The 19,713-nt window shown below is 36.4% G+C and overlaps 1 protein-coding gene across 2 annotated transcripts in view; it reads right to left on the bottom strand.

Annotated features, from left to right (window-relative positions):
- The window catches only part of LOC144957779 (acid-sensing ion channel 1-like), a 306,131-nt gene that overhangs the window by 192,162 nt on the left and 94,256 nt on the right, over window positions 1-19,713 (bottom strand). The gene's annotated exons all lie outside the window — the stretch shown is intronic.

The raw sequence follows: 19,713 nt of genomic DNA, 5'->3' as shown, positions 1-19,713 counted from the left end.
TCAAATTGATTCAGAGTTTCTTATATTTTTACAGCTGTTCATTGAGGGACAGCTGAGAAAATGAAGAAAAGAAGCGTCACTTATTAAAAATCTGACTAGAGAGTGTACGCGCTTGCCTAAGAAGCTCACGACATTGCCATCCGGAAGTATAACGGACCAACACACAAAACTATGTGTAACCTTGAACTTTTATAGTCTGGTTAATACATTTTAGTGAGAATTACTCATAAAACCGGATGGCAAAAAAATAAAAAAAATAACAAAGACCTGAGTGACGTCAACTCAGAACTATCTATAGATAGTATGCAGTTGACGTCACTCAGGCCTTTGTTATTGTTTTTGCCATCCGCGTTTGTTGTTCTCACAAAACTGTATTAACCAGACTATAAAAGTTCATGGTTACACAGAGTTTGTGTGTTGGTCCGTTATACTTCCGGATGGCAATGTTGTGAACTCCTTGGCCAAGCGCATTCTATCTATAACGGACCAACACACAAACCTATGTGTAACCTTGAATTTTTATAGTCTGGTTAATACGTTTTAGTGAGAATTACTCATAAACCCGGATGGCAAAATACAATAACAAAGACCCGAGTGACGTCCTTAGTTCTATGAATAGTATTTTACTTAAAACTTGTAACATTTTTGTAGTCAATGGGGATGATCTATATTACATTTCCATGTGCTCGAGGTCATTGGTCACATTGCAAAATCTGTTAAAAGTGACCTACATAGTGAAAAGTGTTCACACCTTTTGAAATATCTAACATCACGATTGGTCATTTTGTTCAGCTTGACACATGGGGGTATGTTTACAACTTTCATAAATAAAGCAGCGTGTTTACATTTACGAAGAAATATCCAATCGTTGGACAGCAAGAGATCATGTGATCGATGACTTGGTTGGACGAAAACATGAAGAAAGTTCGCTCCCATTTAGTAAAGAAATCACGCAAATTGTTTGCTGAATAATGACTGATCGGACATTCTGAACCAATAGACTTCTCATGGAAGGGAACATATCCACGCCTCTCGGACAGTCGTCATAATGTAAACAATTGCAGTGATTTGTAAACATCGCGAACTACACAGGTTTTACTCTCGATGGTGTGTAAAATACCCACACTGTTATCCCGCTTGATCAACAATTTTATAACTAGCACAGAAAACAATGTGTAAACTTTAACGTTTAAAATCCGATCGAGAAAATCGTGTGATAACTAGTGACCCATTCTTCTTCTTCTTCTTCTTCTTCTTCTTCTTCTTCTTCTTCTTCTTCTTCTTCTTCTTCTTCTTCTTCTTCTTCTTCTTCGTCTTCAAGTACCAAGTCTGTGCCAGACATCGGTGATCATGGTACTCGATTCATCTCTCTGATCAGATAACCTCAGAAAACTAATATTACTCTTCTCTTTCTTTGTCACCCAGCTGTTCACACTATTCAAATATGTTTTTCTTGGTCTACCTTTACTCTTTTTACCTTCTATCTTTCCTGTGAGAGCAAGATGTTCAATATATTTATGTCAATTTAGGTGCCCTAAAAATTGCATTTGTCTTTTTCTTATTGTACGAATTAATAACCTTTTAGTTTCAGCTTGTTCTAATACTTCTTCATTTGTTTTCTTCTATGTCCATAAGATTCTTAACATCATTCTAAGAAACCACATTTCTGTTGCCTCCAATTTCTTTCTAATGTCTTCTGTAATTGTCCAGCTTTTGCAGCCATATAATAATTCTGACCATACATAGGCCCTCAAAACCCATTAATTTTTTATAAAAACAAAACATCAAAAAATGATTAGAAGAGAGGCCGAGTTCATTCACGCCATTGTTTATAAACAACCAACTATTTAAGTCTGAGAACGTGTGAAGGTGTATCTTGAATTCCATGCCTTTGATTGGTCAAAATTCTACTCGTTAATTGGATTCACCAATGGCGAGCAGCGTGCTACTTTTTATTCTTCATGCTGGCTTGAACTTTTCACGACAAGTCATGTGATCAGAATGTATAAAAGTCAAAACATGATCATATCTATAATGTTGTTCTCCTCTAGATACACTTTTATGCGGAGAAATATTTCATAAGGGCGTCCACCATTGTTCCGATAGTTTAGAGCCAGTTACTAAGTTACCATGCGTCATTACGAGGGAAGTGACGTTACGACTGTTGAAGCGTATTACCGGTTTATTGTTTTTGTAGACTGGTTACCGTCCCTTGTTGACAGCAGATGTAAAGGTGAATAAAACTCAACTTATTTTCTTTTAACCGACAAAAATCAACAAAGGAGAAATTGTGAGTTGGATTGTTGCCCATAATATTGTAAAGAAATAGTGTGTAATACCAGCTGTTTATCTTCGCTTATCTCCCGCCGTGAATGTGAATAGTACTCAATTAATTTTCTCTGACAGATTACAATCCATCAAGGTGACACACACTTTCGTGATATTTTTTTTTCTTTCTATTAATGGATTGCGTTTAGTGCAAATGCTCACAATAACCGCCAGCCGGATATTACATACCAACATACAAAACTATGTGTATCCTGAACTTTTATTGATGTATTGCGTTAAGTTAGAAAACTTGTAACTTCCAACAGGCGGATGTAATTGCCAACACACAAAACAATGTGTAACCTTAAACGTGTAAAGATAGAACGAAGTTGACGTTCCTCGGGTCTTTGTTATTGTTTTTTTTTTTACCATCCACGTTTATGAGTAATTCTTCCTTAACGGTATTATCCAGACTATAAAAGTTCACGGTTACACAGAGCTTTTGGTCCGTTATAGATAGTATGCGCTTGGCTAAGAAGCTCACAACATTGCCATCCAGAAACATTGCGGACCAAAACACTTAACTATGTGTAAACTTCAACGTTTATAGTCATGTTAATACAGCTTTTTGATAATAACTCATAAATATGGATGACAAAAAACAATAACAAAGACTTGAGTGACTTCATCTTCATTCTATCTATAATGGCGTTGTTAAGGGGCGGTTTGGGTCTTTTCTAAAAAAAATAATCACCAATATTGGGCGGTTTTAATCATTCTGTATCGTCATTATAAGTTTTAAAAAAAAAACATTTTTGGTGAAAAATTTTAATTATGTTTGTTGATACCGATTTTGCGACCCAATTTGTGGGTCTGGCATAAAAAATATAACAATCTTGTGGCAAGCGTTATACAAAAACTAATGAAGGAATGACCTCCATATTCTTCCCTCTTGACAACATTGTACTATAGTGTGTCACCATAGAAAGATTTTACAGCTTTAGCGTATGGAATTTTTATTAGAACATTACAAAGTTGAGAATCAAAATGTTCTGACAAAATTGATGTTAAAAATTCAGAATTAGGATTATTTAAAATACTCTCTCTATCGTGACATAATACATTATCTCTGTGATAACTGTGGAAATTATCAGACATTTTCATAAAATTGATTCTTAGAAACGTTTGACATAGTATCCCATAGCTTAGAAAAATGACATATTGAGAAAAATATCAAAATAGCTTCCCGTTTTTCATACTTTTCTTACTACCTGTACCATTTTCGGCTTTGTTTTTCGTGCCTTTATAGTCTGCTTTAAGAATTTGGACTTAAATTATATTATTTCTAAGATAATAAAATATCATTTTCCACCAAAATCTCAAAATCAATTTTGCGAAGGATTTTACTAATAATTAGACCCTAACCGCCCCTTAAGGTGGATAAACAAAACATTGAATGTTTTTGTTTATTTACCTTAACAACGCCATTATATATCACAAACAACTTCATTCATCATTAGTGTTTCATTCGTCCTGTTTTGTTGATAAAGGGAAACCCGAAACGTCCATATTATCTGTTTTCGTTTATAAAATTGAAGTTTACATTCAATTTCACACTGTTATTTGTTTTGTTTGTTCGATCTTCGAGCAGCAACATTTACATTAGACTTCAAGGAAAATTAATTTCTTAACCCAGAAAGTGATTAAAATCTGAAACCATCAGAAATATGAAATATTTTTTTTCGTACTTCAAGAATAGCCTCCAACAGTCCTGACGTCACTTACCCTCGTAATGGCGCATTGTAACTTAGTAACTGGATCTAAACTATCGGAACAATGGCGGACGCCCTTATTAAATACTTCTCGGACGAGCATAAAAGTGTACCCAGAGGAGAAAAACATTATAAATGTCATCATGTTTTGACTTTTACACATTCTGATCACAAGACATATGAAACGTTCGAGCCAGCATGAAGAATAAAAAGTACATATTTTCTTTGTTTAGAACCACGATGGCCGCCGTTGCCGGGCGGCGTTACATCAGACTACTGAATCCTATTCTCACTAAACTGTATTAGCCAGACTATAAACGTTCAAGGTTACACACAGTTTTGTGTGTTGATTCGTTATACTACCGGATGGCAATGTTGTGATCTTCTTAGCCAAGCGTATACTATCTATAAACGTTCAAGGTTACACATAGTTTTGTGTGTTGGCCCGTTATGCTTCCTGATGGCAAAGTAATAGTATATAATGAATTTAGTCAATAATGAATGTATATAGCGCCTAAACATCCACGTTAATCGTGCTCTGCGGCGCTTTACATACTAAAAATAAAAATGTTTAAAAACAACAAAATTTAAAATCACGACACTACATGATACATAATAAGCATGCATAAAAAACAAACAAAATCAAAGCAACATCTATTTTATGAAAAATAAGCCTCGCGGAACAACTCAGTCTTCAGACATTTCCTGAAAAGTAATGAGTTTCTTACCTTCGATGTCTACGAGCTGACTCACAAACATGGTTTGTCAGATAACAGCAGTTTATAATAAACATAGTCTATGTTTGAACTGTTATCAAAAGAAGAAATCACGTAAAATGCGAATCCATAATTACTTTACTACTTCTGTTAAAGGCCAGCAGATATAAAAACCGAAATCAATGCCGTAACACCTGGCCTATTAACCTTTTGACTGACTTTGAACTCCACCTTGTTAAGTCGACTGTAAATCAACCATTACAAGTGAAAAAAAAAGTCTGTTTCATCTGGCAGAACGTGCAAGTATAAATTGTTTACGCCTTCAATTTCCGATAGGGTAATATCATTATTGAAATTGAATTCAATAGTCTCCTCTCACGTAACGTCCGTCCAGCAACGAGCAGCTTGGTTCTAAACAAAGAAAATCGGTACTTTTTATTTTCATGATGGCTTGAAATTCTTAACATGTCATGTGATCAGAATGTATAAAAGTCAAAATATGATCAGATTTATAATGTTTTTCTCCTCTGGATACACTTTTATGCTCGTCGGAGAAATATTTCATAAGGGGGTCCGCCATTGTTCCGATTGTTTAGAACCAGTTACTGAGTTACTGTGCGTCATTACGAGGAAAGTGACGTCACGACTGTTGAAGCCAATTTCCGAGAGTACAATATCATCATTGAAATTTACAAAGGAAATAAATACACAGTGCTTTAAGTAAGGGGTCCCGGTATAGCTCAGTTGGTAGAGCACTCGCTTTCACAAGTAAAGGGACCGAGGTCGATCCCGGGTGCATTCGAGATTATTTTATTTTTCGAACCCCTGTCCATCAGGCAGTAAATGGGTTGCTTGGTTTGTTATATATGTCGGAAAGTACATTGCGATAGACTAGCGTCATATCCAAAGAGAAGCAAGCAATTGCTATTGCCCGTGTCAGGATATAGATAGTATGCGCTTCGCTAAGGATCTCACTACATTGCCATCCGGAAGTATAACGGACCAACCCACAAAATAAAACTTTGTGTAACCATGATAATTTATAGTCTGGTTAATACAGTTTAGTGAGAACAACTCACAAACGCGGATGGCAGAAAAAAAAAGAACAAAGACCAGTTTAACGTCAACTTCGAACTATCTATAGAAAACGGGATAAACCGTACTCATTGTTAACTTATAGCCTGACACTAGAACCCACTAGGATTTATAGATAGTTCGAAGATGACGTCACTCAGGCCTTTGTTATTGTTTTTGCCATCCGCGTTTTTGAGTTGTTCTCACTAAACAGGTTTAACCTGACTATAAACGTTCATGGTTACACAGAGTTTGTGTGTTGGTCCGTTATACTTCCGGGTGGCAATGTTGTGAACTCCTTGGCCAAGTGCATTTTATCTATATAGATAGTATGCAGATGACGTCACTCAGGCCTTTGTTATGTTTTTGCCACTCCGTTTGTGAGTTGTTCTCACAAAACTGTATTTACCAGACTATAAAAGTTCATGGCCTACACTAAGTTTGTGTGTTGGTCCGTTATACTTCCGGGTGGCAATGTTGTGAACTCCTTGGCCAAGTGCATTTTATCTATACTTTAACGTTATTTTTTAAGTTTTTGCACCGCCTAGTGAGTTGTCGTCAGTAGAGCTCATGGAAACAAGCTATTTCAGTGGTTGAACTATTGAATACAACTCACGATTTGTTTTCCTTTTGTGGCAAAAGACTGACATTTTGACGTCATTTTTTGGTCAGTATCAGGCCATAACTTTTCGAAGGCCACGGATAAACCCCGTCTACATGGGCCTTAAGGCTCTGATAGACTACTCAGTTAACAATCGTAATCTATAGGGAAAAAACACGTATTTAAAAATTTGGCCAGAAAACTCGTCTTTCAAAAATATCAACTGATTTAAATTACCTTCAGCTTGGCAAAAAAAAACCCTCTAAAACCTGGGACCTCATGAAGTAGATAGATGACCCACGCGGTCCCAGGTTTAAGAGTTTTTGACCAGCTTTTCTTAAATTTGACTTTTTATCACATGGTTCATTACGACATAATACCGTTGTGAGAAGATAGGCCACAGTTAAACTAAACATTCAATTATAAGCATCAGGCTCAGCCAGACATAAATAAAACTAAACCAGAGCATTCATATAACCATTTATAGATAGTATGCAGATGACGTCACTCAGGCCTTTGTTATTGTTTTTGCCATCCGCGTTTGTGAGTTGTTCTCACTAAACTGTATTAACCAGACTATACAAGTTCATGGTTACACATGGTTTGTGTGTTGGTCCGTTATACTTCCGGATGGCAATGTTGTGAACTCCTTGGCCAAGCGCATTCTATCTATAGATGACGTCATCTGCATACTATATATATATAGACACACACGCATACACATACCCACCCCTACACACCCCCATTCCCCAAAAATATACACACACAACCACATACCCCCCCACACACACACACGCACCCAAACACACACTCACATACCCACCCACCCATCCGCACACACAAACAACCCCCCCCCCCCGGCCCCCCTACACACACACAAATTAAAAGTGATCAAAGAAAACACTACATAATACCTTATTGAGACGATAGGGCATAACTATATTATTCTATTCTAGAGATTTTTATTTATAAGTTTTTTTCTCCATTACTGACACAATTCTGGAATTAAAATTGCAGAAAACTGGGAAAGAAAAAAACACTCTCTATATTACTGATGATTAGCTATCATCAATCAAGGCGGTCACTGATTTCAACATCACTCCCCTTGAAACCTCTTTGAGGCCAAACAAAACACTTATTATGCAACAACCCACGGAGACCGAGTTTCAGATTTTATTTATCGTTTCTGGGTGTTTATTCCATCCACTAAAATAACAATAGAGGGATTTTAATATTAATGTCACGTTTTCGGACCTTGTAAAACATATCAAAGGTTACAGACATTCACACACACACATACACACGCACGCACATATATACACACACAGACAGACAGAGAGAGAGAGAGAGAGAGAGAGAGAGAGAGAGAGAGAGAGAGAGAGTGAGAGAGATAGAGACAGAGAGAGAGAGAGAGGAGAAGGGAGAAAAGAGAAAGAAAGAAAGAGAGAAAGAAAGAGATAGATAGATAGATAGATAGTAGAGAGAGAGAGAGAGTGAGAGAGAGATAGATAGATAGAGAGAGAGAGAAAGAGAGAGAGAGAACGAGAGAGAGAGAGAGAGAGAGAGAGAGTTGGGAGAGGATGGGGGGGGGGGTCGGAGTTTTAGTGTTACAAAAAATCCAATTTGCCATCTATAATAAGATATAATAAAATGTTTTCTGAACGTACTGAGATGGACACAATGTGTTTGGTCTTTGTATCGCAAAAATGGAGGTTTTCATTATCTTTCACGTCAGAGTAAATCTGGGTGAAGGGCATTCCAAACTGTCACTTCATCATCCTCACTTTATCTCAAATGGGATATCGCCATTGTAACTTGGGCATTCCAAACTGTCACTTCATCATCCTCACTTTATCTCAAATGGGATATCGCCATTGTAACTTGGGCATTCCAAACTGTCACTTCATCATCCTCACTTTATCTCAAATGGGATATCGCCATTGTAACTTGGGCATTCCAAACTGTCACTTCATCATCCTCACTTTATCTCAAATGGGATATCGCCATTGTAACTTGGGCATTCCAAACTGTCACTTCATCATCCTCACTTTATCTCAAATGGGATATCGCCATTGTAACTTGGGCATTCCAAACTGTCACTTCATCATCCTCACTTTATCTCAAATGGGATATCGCCATTGTAACTTGGGCATTCCAAACTGTCACTTCATCATCCTCACTTTATCTCAAATGGGATATCGCCATTGTAACTTGGGCATTCCAAACTGTCACTTCATCATCCTCACTTTATCTCAAATGGGATATCGCCATTGTAACTTATATCAAAACAAAATGATAACGAATAAGACAGATGGATTAGTCGGAATATCAATAGATAGTATGCAGATGACGTCACTCAGGCCTTTGTTATTGTTTTTGCCATCCGCGTTTGTGAATTGTTCTCACTAAACTGTATTAACCAGACTATAAAAGTTCATGGTTACACATGGTTTGTGTGTTGGTCCGTTAAACTTCCGGATGGCAATGTTGTGAACTCCTTGGCCAAGCGCATTCTATCTATAGGGAATGAGATTAGCGGAAGAGTAGCGTCTCTTGGTTGGACGTTACCGGCGGAAAAGTTATTAGAGAGAGAACGTCATGTTGGTTGTGCGCATGCGTCTCTCGTCCTCGCTTTCGGTGAAAGCGGCATGAGACACTTCACCGAAAGCGAGGACGAGAGATACGCATGCGCAAAAGCTTTTTGACGTTCTCTCTGTAAGGTAACGTCGACTCAAGGGACGCTACTCTTCCGCCAATCCCATTCCCTATAATAGGGAAGAAAACTCGTGACGTCAATCAAACACTAAACAAGAAATGAAGTGAGTAGAAAAGTGCCAGAAGACAACAGAGAATAAAAACTTCGCGGCGGCGACTGGGGGCTCGAACCCACGACCTTATGCGGCGTAGTACACACATACATAAAGGCTAATGATTAAATATAGTGGTTTTATTTATTTATTTTAAAAAAAATATGCAACTCATATATTCGATTCAATTTTTTTTTATTTAAAAAAAAATGCTAAGTCCAAAAATATGCAGTCAATGGTGGTGAGTACCAAAGTTAAAACGTGCAGCTCATTTTCAAGTCAAAAGCAGAATAAAGGAATGCCATGTAGAATAGAAACACTTTGTTTTGAACCCTATGGTAAACTATCCCACAATTCTTTATGGCCACTCCTACTGACTTTTGACATCCCAAATTAATTTTCAAAACCTGCCTCTTTCAAGTAATAACGAATCATACACAACTTGTATGTTAAAAACAACAAGAATTTTCTCGAATATTACTATCAAACCCCGCCTCTTATGACATAAAAGTACTTTGATAAATGAAGTATTTTATGTATAACAACCAAAAATAGCATCAATCTGCTACTGATATCCGCGGAGTTTTTTTTAACGTATCCCCTAAGTTTTATACGTATCCCCTGAGTTGCGAAGATCGTGTTTTGTGGACACAACCGGGAACAAATGCAATCTCCTACAGCTACCCCCATGGTTCTTTCTAATATTTACCGTGTTTTATTGGGTTGAAGGCCGATGAGAATAAATAGAAAGAGATAAGGAGGAAACGGGAGAGAGGGCGGGAGGAAAGGAGAAGGTCAATGAAGGGGGGGGGGGGAGAGAGAGAGAGAGAGAGAGAGAGAGAGAGAGGGAGAGAGAGAGAGAGAGAAAGAGGGAGAAGGTAAAGAGATATAGGGAAAGTAGAGAAAAAGAAGAAGGTAAAGAAAACCAGTTAGATTTTGACCCTTTTTGTTTAAGTTGGTCGTAACCTTATCCACGTCCGTATTTTGATGTAATGGTGGACAATAAAAAGGAGAGAAAGAAGAATGAGGAATAGGAGGTGGGAAATAAAGAGGAGGAGGAGGAGGAGGAGGTAGAGGAGGAGGAGGAGGAGGAGGAGGAGGAGGAGGAACTTTTCATAAAAGAGAAGAATGAAGGGGAAACGATCGATGGTGAGGGTATTACGTGTTGCTTAGAAACCCATTATAAAGCGCTTTGAGCACGTTTAGGGGATATTGTGCTATAGATAGTATGCGCTTGGCTAAGAAGTTCATAAAATTGCCATCCGGAAGTATAACAGACCAACACACAATACTGTGTGTATCCATGAACGTTTATAGTCGGGTTAATACAGTTCAGTGAGCATTTCTCATAAACGCGGATGGCAAAAAAAAAACAATATCAAATACCCAAGTGACGTCATCTTCGAACTATCTATATATAGATGACGTTACACATGCCTTTGTTATTGGTTTTTGCCATCCGCGTTTGTGAGTTGTTCTCACTAAACTGTATTAACCAGACTATAAAAGTTCATGGTTACACAGAGTTTGTGTGTTGGTCCGTTATACTTCCGGATGGCAATGTTGTGAACTCCTTGGCCAAGCGCATTCTATCTATAGTAATGATGTGTATGTAAAGAGTTTGCGTATGTGGATGCGGAGAAGTTTCCCTGTGGGTGTTTGGAGTGTACGGGTGTACATGTGTAGGCGTGTTAGTGTGAATGCGAGTTTATATTATAGTCTGAGTGATACTCTTCAATAGTCGTAACGTCACTTCCTTCCTAATGACGCATGGTAACTTAGTAACACTGGCTCTAAACTATCGGAACAATGGCGGACGCCCGTATGAAATATTTCTCCAGCGAGCATAAAAGCGTTTCCAGAGGGAAAAAAACCCCACGAATTTGATCATGTTTTGACTTTTACACATTCTGATCAAAAGGCATATGAAAAGGGAATGAAAAGTTCTAACCAGCATGAAGAATAAAAAGTAAGATTTTCTTTGTTTAGAACCAAGATGGCCGCCGTTGCCGGGTGGCGTGACATCAGAATACTAAATCATACTGTAAAGCGCCATAGAGCATTTGTCAGTGGATTAAATGGCGCTATATTATTATTATTATTATTATTATTATTATTATTATTATTATTATTATTATTATTATTATTATTATTATTATTATTATTATTATTATTATCATCATTATATTATTATTATTATTATTATTATTATTATTATTATTATTATTATTATTATCATTATTATATTATTATTATTATTATTATTATTATTATTATTATTATTATTATTATTATTATTATTATTATTATTATTATTATTATTCACCTCAATGTCATGAAAAGAAATAGAAAACCTACGAATTTAGATTTTTAAAAAAAATATCGTCCTTCAAATTATCGACTGAATAAAGTGATTCTCATCTTGGCAAAAACCCTCAAACGTTAAGGATTGCAAAGAGGAAAACCCCAGAAAATATGGCCGGACATCATCAAGGAATGGACAGAATAATTGACGTGTAGCAAAGCTGCCGGCTTGAATGTCAAACATTCATTGTTTCCAAGGGGAAAAATAGGAAATTTTACTTTAAATGGCTGTAGAAATGAATAATTTTCTCTCAACATGGTCCAAAAAAAAAAAAATGGTCCAAGGTCCTGAATATAGGTTCTAAGGAGCTGAACTTTCCTTTTCAGCAAAATTGATTGAGTCGAAAAAGGACCTATATGCAGTTCTGTAGATAGAGCCCAAATTTCGTATTTTTACGATTTTTTCGTAAAACTCGGCAGGTCTGCGTTTAGTGAGTTGATGGAGAAGGTCAATGACTGATATTATGTGTGTGGCACAAGATTATGAAGGTTGCATCCCACACGTTTCCACGCCCGACAACAACAGACAACAATCTGGTCATGGGATTGAGTGAGTTCGGAGTCTGTATTCTACTCGCAATGCTATGATATCCGTCTCTGTCTGTACCTTGGTACTTATTCACACATGAGTCGACATTAAATAACTATTAGCACCTATAAGACATATCAAGTGAATTTTTAAAAAAAGATGCGATTGTAATTTTAATATTTCAAAATAAAAGACCAAACTTTTTTTTTTTAATAAACAAAATGAAAAACCAAAAACCCAACGAAAAATAATGTAAAAAACAACCCAAAAAAAAAAAAGAAAAAAAAAAAACAACAATCACAACAAAATCAACATATGACCTTCAACAGTATTTTATAATAATATTATGTTCATAAGTAGGTCAGCAGACACTTCTATTTTTATTGATGAATTTTTAATTTTTTTTTTTTTGGGGGGGGGGGGAGGGGGGGGGGGGGTTAATTTGATCAAGTGTGATAAAATGGGTAATATAGGAATAAATAAATTATCAGTCTTTTCCCGACAGGCCGGTTTCGTCCTCAAGCTAGTTGTGATAATCGGTAACAAGGGAATATCAAAGACAGATGATAAAGGGTGTAAATGACTATGATTAAATAATGCATGATTCGATGCGTGGTGTGATTGGTGAAATGAGAGCCATTCTCCGTTCCTATAATATTATGATGATGTGATTTGGATTATGACTAGATATCTACTCACGTACTCTGGAAAAAAGAGGTATTTTAAAAAGTTTGGCCAGAAAACTCGTCCTTCAAATATTAATAGGGAATGAGATTAGCGGAAGAGTAGCGTCCCTTGATTGGACATCACCCATAGTCTGTGACGTCACCGGCAGAAAAGTTATTAGAGGGAGAGAGAACGTCATGTTGGTTGTGCGCATGCGTCTCTCGTCCTCGCTTCCGGTGAAAGCGGTTTTATTTCAAAATCTCATTGACGTTCTCTCTGCAAGGTGACGTCCAATCAAGGGACGCTACTCTTCCGCTAATCTCATTCCCTATCGATTAAAATGACTGTCATTTCAGAATTAAAAAAAAAAAAAAAACTCTCAAACCTGGGAATTCGCGAACTCCCAGGTTTAAGACTTGTTGTTTTATTTTTATTTTTGCCGAGATGAGGGTAATAATTTTAATCGATCGATAATTGAAGGACGAGTTTTCTGGCCAGATTTTTTAAATACGTGTTTTTCCAGAGTACAACAGAATAAGGAATTAGTTGTTTTGTTTTGTTTTGTTTTGTTTTGCCAGAGTGTTGGGCTCATGGGATTTGTACGGATTTTTGGTTGGTGTTTGGATTGAGCGATTCATTTTAGTAGTCGTCAGCTAAATGATCGAAAACTTATTTAATACTTTTAAAATTTCATCGTTGTTGTAGTTATTGTCGTCATAATTGTCAATATAGTCAATGTCGTCATCATCATTATCATTCCCCTCCTCCTTTATAAGATCAACATCATCATTCACATCATCATCATCATCATCATCATCATCATCATCATCATCATCATCATCATCATCGTCGTCGTCGTCGTCGTCATCATCATCATCATCATCATCATCATCATCATCATCTTCATTATCATCATCATCATCATTATCATCATCATCATCATCATCATCATCATCATCATCATCATCATCATTATCATCATCATCATCATTATTATTGTCATCATCATCATCATCATCATTATCATCATCATCATCTTCATTATCATCATCATCATCATCATCATCATCATCATCATCATCATCATCATCATCATTATCATCATCAGCAACAACGGCGACAACATTTTAGTTGTAATATATTCATTTAATGTCACTCTTTATTTTCCCCCCCCCCCCCCCCCCAAAAAAAAAATATGATTAAAGTGAGTAATTTGAGAGCTGGTCCAAGTGAAATATACCAATTGTAAAAAGTTTGAATGTGAATATTAATAGAAATAGGAAAAAAAAAGAATTATCAACACTCAAATGATTACCTTTGCTTGATTTGGGATGGAACCTCAGAACCACTACAAAACCAGTCGTACCTAATCGGGTACCCTTAACTTAATCTGGTATAAAAATAACGATAAGTAATGAATTGTAAGCTTCAATTAGACAAAGACAGTTACTGTGGACGTTTCGGGTTTCCCCTTTATCGACAAAAACAGGAAGAATGAAACACTACAGACGAATGAGGTAATGTGATAGTGGCGTTGTTAAGGTAAGTAAACTTTAACAACGCCACTATAACATTATCTCATTCGTCTGTAGTGTTTCAGTCATCCTGTTTTGTTGATAAAGGGGAATCCCGAAACGTCCACAGTATCTGTCTACTATACGTCTAATAGATTGAAGCTTAAAATTCTTCTTCTTCTTCTTCTTCTTCTTCTTCTTCTTCTTCTTCTTCTTCTTCTTCTTCTTCTTCTTCTTCTTCGTTCCCGTCACGTTACATGGTCAGTCCGGTCTGGTGAATGAAGCCCACAGTGGTCCTGAGGTCGTCCTCACTGCCGTACAGCTTCTTTGAGTATGGGGTTGGGTCAGGCCAGAAGTTCCTTCTCAACTGGTTGTACCTTGGACATTCCATTAGGACATGATGTCCATTTCCATTTTCAAGTCCGCAGTCACATTGTCCAGAGGCACCTGCTCTGGACATCCTCCACATATGTTCCTTTAACTGATTGTGTCCAGTTCTCAGTCTGAAGATGATGACCTGTTCCTTTCTGTCGAGCATCTTGATTGGGTCATTCATGTTGTATTCTGGGTGCTTCTCTCTCCATCTCTGAGACTGGATAAAATTGGCCATTTTGTTAATTTCTCCTGTTGAGTACTTTGGGGAGGGTTGCTGCATGCGACCGCCTGCCTTTGCCAGCTTAAAATTCAATACTTATCGTTATTTTTTTTCCTTCGAGCTTCAAGCAGCAACAATTTCATTATTCTTTAATAAGACGATCGAAAAAATCAAAAGATCATAATATAGAACATCTTGTAACTGTGGAAGTTATAAATTCTGATTCGATGTATTGATATGTTTATTATCAACAGGGCATAATGATAATAATATTAATAATAATAATAATAATAATAATAATAATAATATAATAATAATAATAATAATAATAATAATAATAATAATATAATAATAATAATAATAATAATAATAATAATAATAATAATAATAATAATAATAACAATTATAATAATAATAATATGGGTTATTTTATGTCTCAAATTTATTTGGCTTTTAAATATACACACACAAACACACACACACACACACACATATATATATATATATATATATATATATATATGTATATATATATATATATATATATATATATATATATATATATATGTATTGTTATTTTAATATTTACCACAATGTTGGAGTCAGTCTACATCGATGTTTCAGGCCTTTTCAACCATCGTCAGGACTGTGTGTTACATGCGTTTGGTTTGTTGTGAGTTGTTGCTAGTTAAAATAACCAACATTGTGGTAAATATTAAAATAATAATTCGCTCCATTGCTACATGTCGAGCACTTTTCGTTCCATATTTGTATCCAACACGATTCAATATATATATATATATATATATATATATATATATATATATATATATATATATATATATATACATATATTTTATTCGTTTATAAGTTTTGTTTTTCTTTCTTCTATAACTTTGCTTGTTATCCACAATGTTTACAGTATTGACGTCAGACAGCCGAGAGAAGACATTGACTGGCAGTTACTTTACGGATGGTCGCACCAATAATTTCATGTCTGTAAAAATGTCATTTTTTACGAGAGTACCACGAGTTTCTCGTCCAATAACACATAAAGATTGCAATTTGTGAAGAAAGATAGTAAATAGATAAAAAGAACGATTTTATTTTTAACATTTTCTGGGGATTTAAAAAAAAGGTTCAGTCTAAAGGGGCAAGATAACCAACGCGTCTCCCGACTGCAACACCGCAAAGTGAGCAATAGGGGCGAAATCAACGTGCACATATTTGCAGGTCTGATAACCCAGTTCCTTATGGGCTCATTGTTGTAATGGAAATCTTTTTTAAAATGACAAAAATATTGTCCATTACAAGAATGTTAAACTAGGCCCATAAGTACGTTTGGATGTCAGACCTGCATATATGTAAACATCGGGCGAAATCTCTTGCCTTGAAATGTTAACTCTCTCCTTATCGGCCAGTTTCAGAATTTCCCCAAAACTTCACATCCACCCAACACAAAAATATATTTTTCTTACTCAAACAGAAGATTAACCAGTATATTCTATGCATAATATTGTTCAGCAGAATGAGCTCTTACAACATAGTGTCAAGTTTTTATGGCTATGATAAACAAATGTTCTTCAAAGTTTATGAGAAACAAGAATAATCAGATGAGAAAGTTCTTGGTTGCATCGTAACAAATGTGACGATTTTCCTGTAGTTGCTATGGAGAGGGTTAAACAAAAAGATTTTAAAAAACGTTATAGATAGTTCGAAGATGACGTCACTCATGTCTTTGTTATTGTATTTTGCCATCCGCGTTTATGAGTAATGCTCACTGAACTGTATTAACCTGACTATAAACGTTCATGGATACACACAGTTGTGTGTGTTGGTCCGTTATACTTCCGGGTGGCAATGTTATGAGCTTCTTAGCCAAGCGCATACTATCTATACCGACTTAACCCTCTCCTTACCAGCCATTTTCAGAATTTCCCCCAAAACTTCACACCCACCCAACACAAAAACAGACATTTCTTACTCAAAGAGAAAAACAACAAGCACATTCTATACATAATATTGTTCGACAATATGAGATCTACTACAGAAAGTCAAGTTTTTACAGCTATATAAAAAAGAAATTAAATCTGGATGAGAAAAGTGACGGTTGCATCGTAACAAATGTGACGGTTATCCAATAGGTGGTAAGGAGAGGGTTAATGGCGGGGCTTGATACATCCAGGTCCCCAAGATGTAAGTGAAATGCCTTATCCATTAAACCATCATTCCGATTTCCCGACCCTTCAGAATAAATAGTATGATTGCTGATGAGGCTGCAGCGTTTGATGACCTTGCAAACGGAAGGCCCAAAACAAAGATAGGATGTTTGTTTGGTTTGACGAGAAATGCGAATTGAGATTATGACCAGACAGTCGATTCACGGATGAACACGCCAGGAATTTTATGTCCATACAAATCTGACGTACTCTGGAACAACCCATATTTTTTAAAAATTTGGCCAGAAAACTCGTCGTTCAAATAACGATTGATTTAAATAACCTTCATCTTGGCAAAAACTCCCAAACCTGGCGAAGTTCCAGGTTTAAGAGTTTTTGCCGGGATTAGAGTCATTAAATTGATCGATATTTGAAGGACGAGTTTTCTGGCCAAATTTTCAAATATGTGTTTGTTTTTTTTCCCCAAACTATTGTTCACTTCCATAGAATTCCCCCAGCCTGGAGAAATGACGTCACTGTAAAAAACATCGTCATAAAAATGATTGAATCTGTTTACTTGGAAGAAATGATTCCAGTTTTGAGGATGTTATTTTCTTGGGAGGAGACTTTTTTCATTTTTTTTACAACTATATATTTTTCAATTTGTTTGTATTGTTTTCTTCTTTGTTTATTGGCGATTTATAAGCATAGTCTATTTTTCATTGTTTGATAAACCGAGGCAGCCGCTCTGATGACTATGTAAACATTAGGCACGAACTTAAGGGATGTTTCTTTTTTACGAAACCCTCCCAAACCCAGTCACAGGTTCACTCCCCAAAATAGTGCACACTTCCCTGAGTTCCAGGTTCACTCACCACTGCTGCCTAAATCCCATAACTTTGTCGGGCTTCGGCGGGGTTCGTAAAAAAAAAAAAAAAAAAGAAACACCGAACTGAAGTCATCATTTCATTATTTATCACAATGGAAGACGTAGTAAAGATTTAATATTATTTTGTTCTCTTAAATTATTGGGGGAGGGGGGGGGGGGTGATTAAGGTTACTTAGTGCTTGCGCATTCAGATGATAAAATATGTTTTATTTTCATTCTCGAAAGTTCTCTTTAACTTTTGAGCAATAACAAACCGAGGCAGCGACGTATGACGACCATGCAATCGGAAGGCGTCACGCGATATCATTAAGTTTACTTTGGGAGAGGACTCAGTGAGATAATGACCCGACAGTTAACACACGGATGAATACCTCGATAATTTTATCTCCATACAAATCATGTTTTATTGTAGGCTCGGGTACGGTGGTGTGGTCGTTAGTGAAAAAAACAAAGTCGTAAAATATCCCAATTATGTTTGTTTTAAATATATTTTTTTGAAAATCGGGATTTGAAAGAGCACAATATCCAATAAACGTGCTCAAAGCGCTTTATAAAGGGTTCCTAACCAACAGCAACACTTACCATGTAGAACGAGACAACACGACTATTAGGCGATATTACAATTTGAATTCCGACAGAGACAACGCTGTTAACGGCCAGGTACTCGTTTTACACTTGAGGACGGTGAGAGAATGTGAGTAAAAATTCTTTTCCAAGGACTCAACAATGCGCCGAGCGAGGCTCGAACCGAGGATCTTATGATTCGAAAGCATGCGTCTTACCATAAGACCACAAAAATACTTTGTTGTTGTGGCTGAATTGGTGTTGAACTAGTCAAATACAAGATCGGAAGAACAATAGGGACGATCTACGTCATTTTTCAATTTTGAGATGTTCGAGTCATTTGCTACATTGCAAAATGTGCTCAAAATGGCCTACATAATAAAAAAAAAAGTATTCAGTTTTTGAAATATCCAACATCACAATAAATATGACATTGTGTTCAGCTTCACCAGAGCCTCCTGAAATACCACCTGTCTGTCATCGGAAGCAATCAGTCCCACAGTTTGTGAGTATTAATCACAATATTTTTACACACTTGTGAGGGCATTATAGATAGTATGCGCTTGGCTAAGAAGCTCATAACACTGCCCTCCGGAAGTATAACGGACCAACAAACAAAACTATGTGTAACCTTAAACGTTTATAGTCTGGTTAATACAGTTTAGTCAGAAGTACTCATAAACATGGATGGCAAAACTGATAACAAAGACCAAAGTGACGTCATCTTCGTTCTAACTATAGATAGTATGCGCTTGGCTAAGAAGCTCATAACATTGCCATCCGGAAGTATAACGGACCAAAACACAAAACTGTGTGTAACCATGAACTTTTAAAGTCTTGTTAATACAGTTTAGTGAGAACAACTCACAAACGCGGATGGCAAAAACAATAACAAAGGCCTGAGTGATGTCATCTGCATACTATCTATTCCGATGTCACTTTATTTTCAATCGCATAATCAATTTTAAAAGTTGTGAGTTGTGCTGATGATATAATGTGTGGGGCTGATCGTGGCCTTTTTAAAACTTATGGCCTGACTAACAAATGACGTCAAAAGACAATTCTATGACCTAAAAAATCAACAGATTGTGAGTTGTATCCAACAGTTCAGCCAATGGGATTACTTCTTTCCATGAGCACTAGTATAACGACAATAGGATTCGATAGTCGTAACGTCACTTCCTTCCTAATGACG

Source organism: Berghia stephanieae, chromosome 12 (genome assembly GCF_034508935.2).
Source record: "Berghia stephanieae isolate SIO BIC M18660-M18661 chromosome 12, UCSD_Bste_1.3, whole genome shotgun sequence".
Taxonomy (NCBI): domain Eukaryota; kingdom Metazoa; phylum Mollusca; class Gastropoda; order Nudibranchia; family Aeolidiidae; genus Berghia; species Berghia stephanieae.
This window is presented reverse-complemented; position numbering and strand designations above follow the sequence as displayed.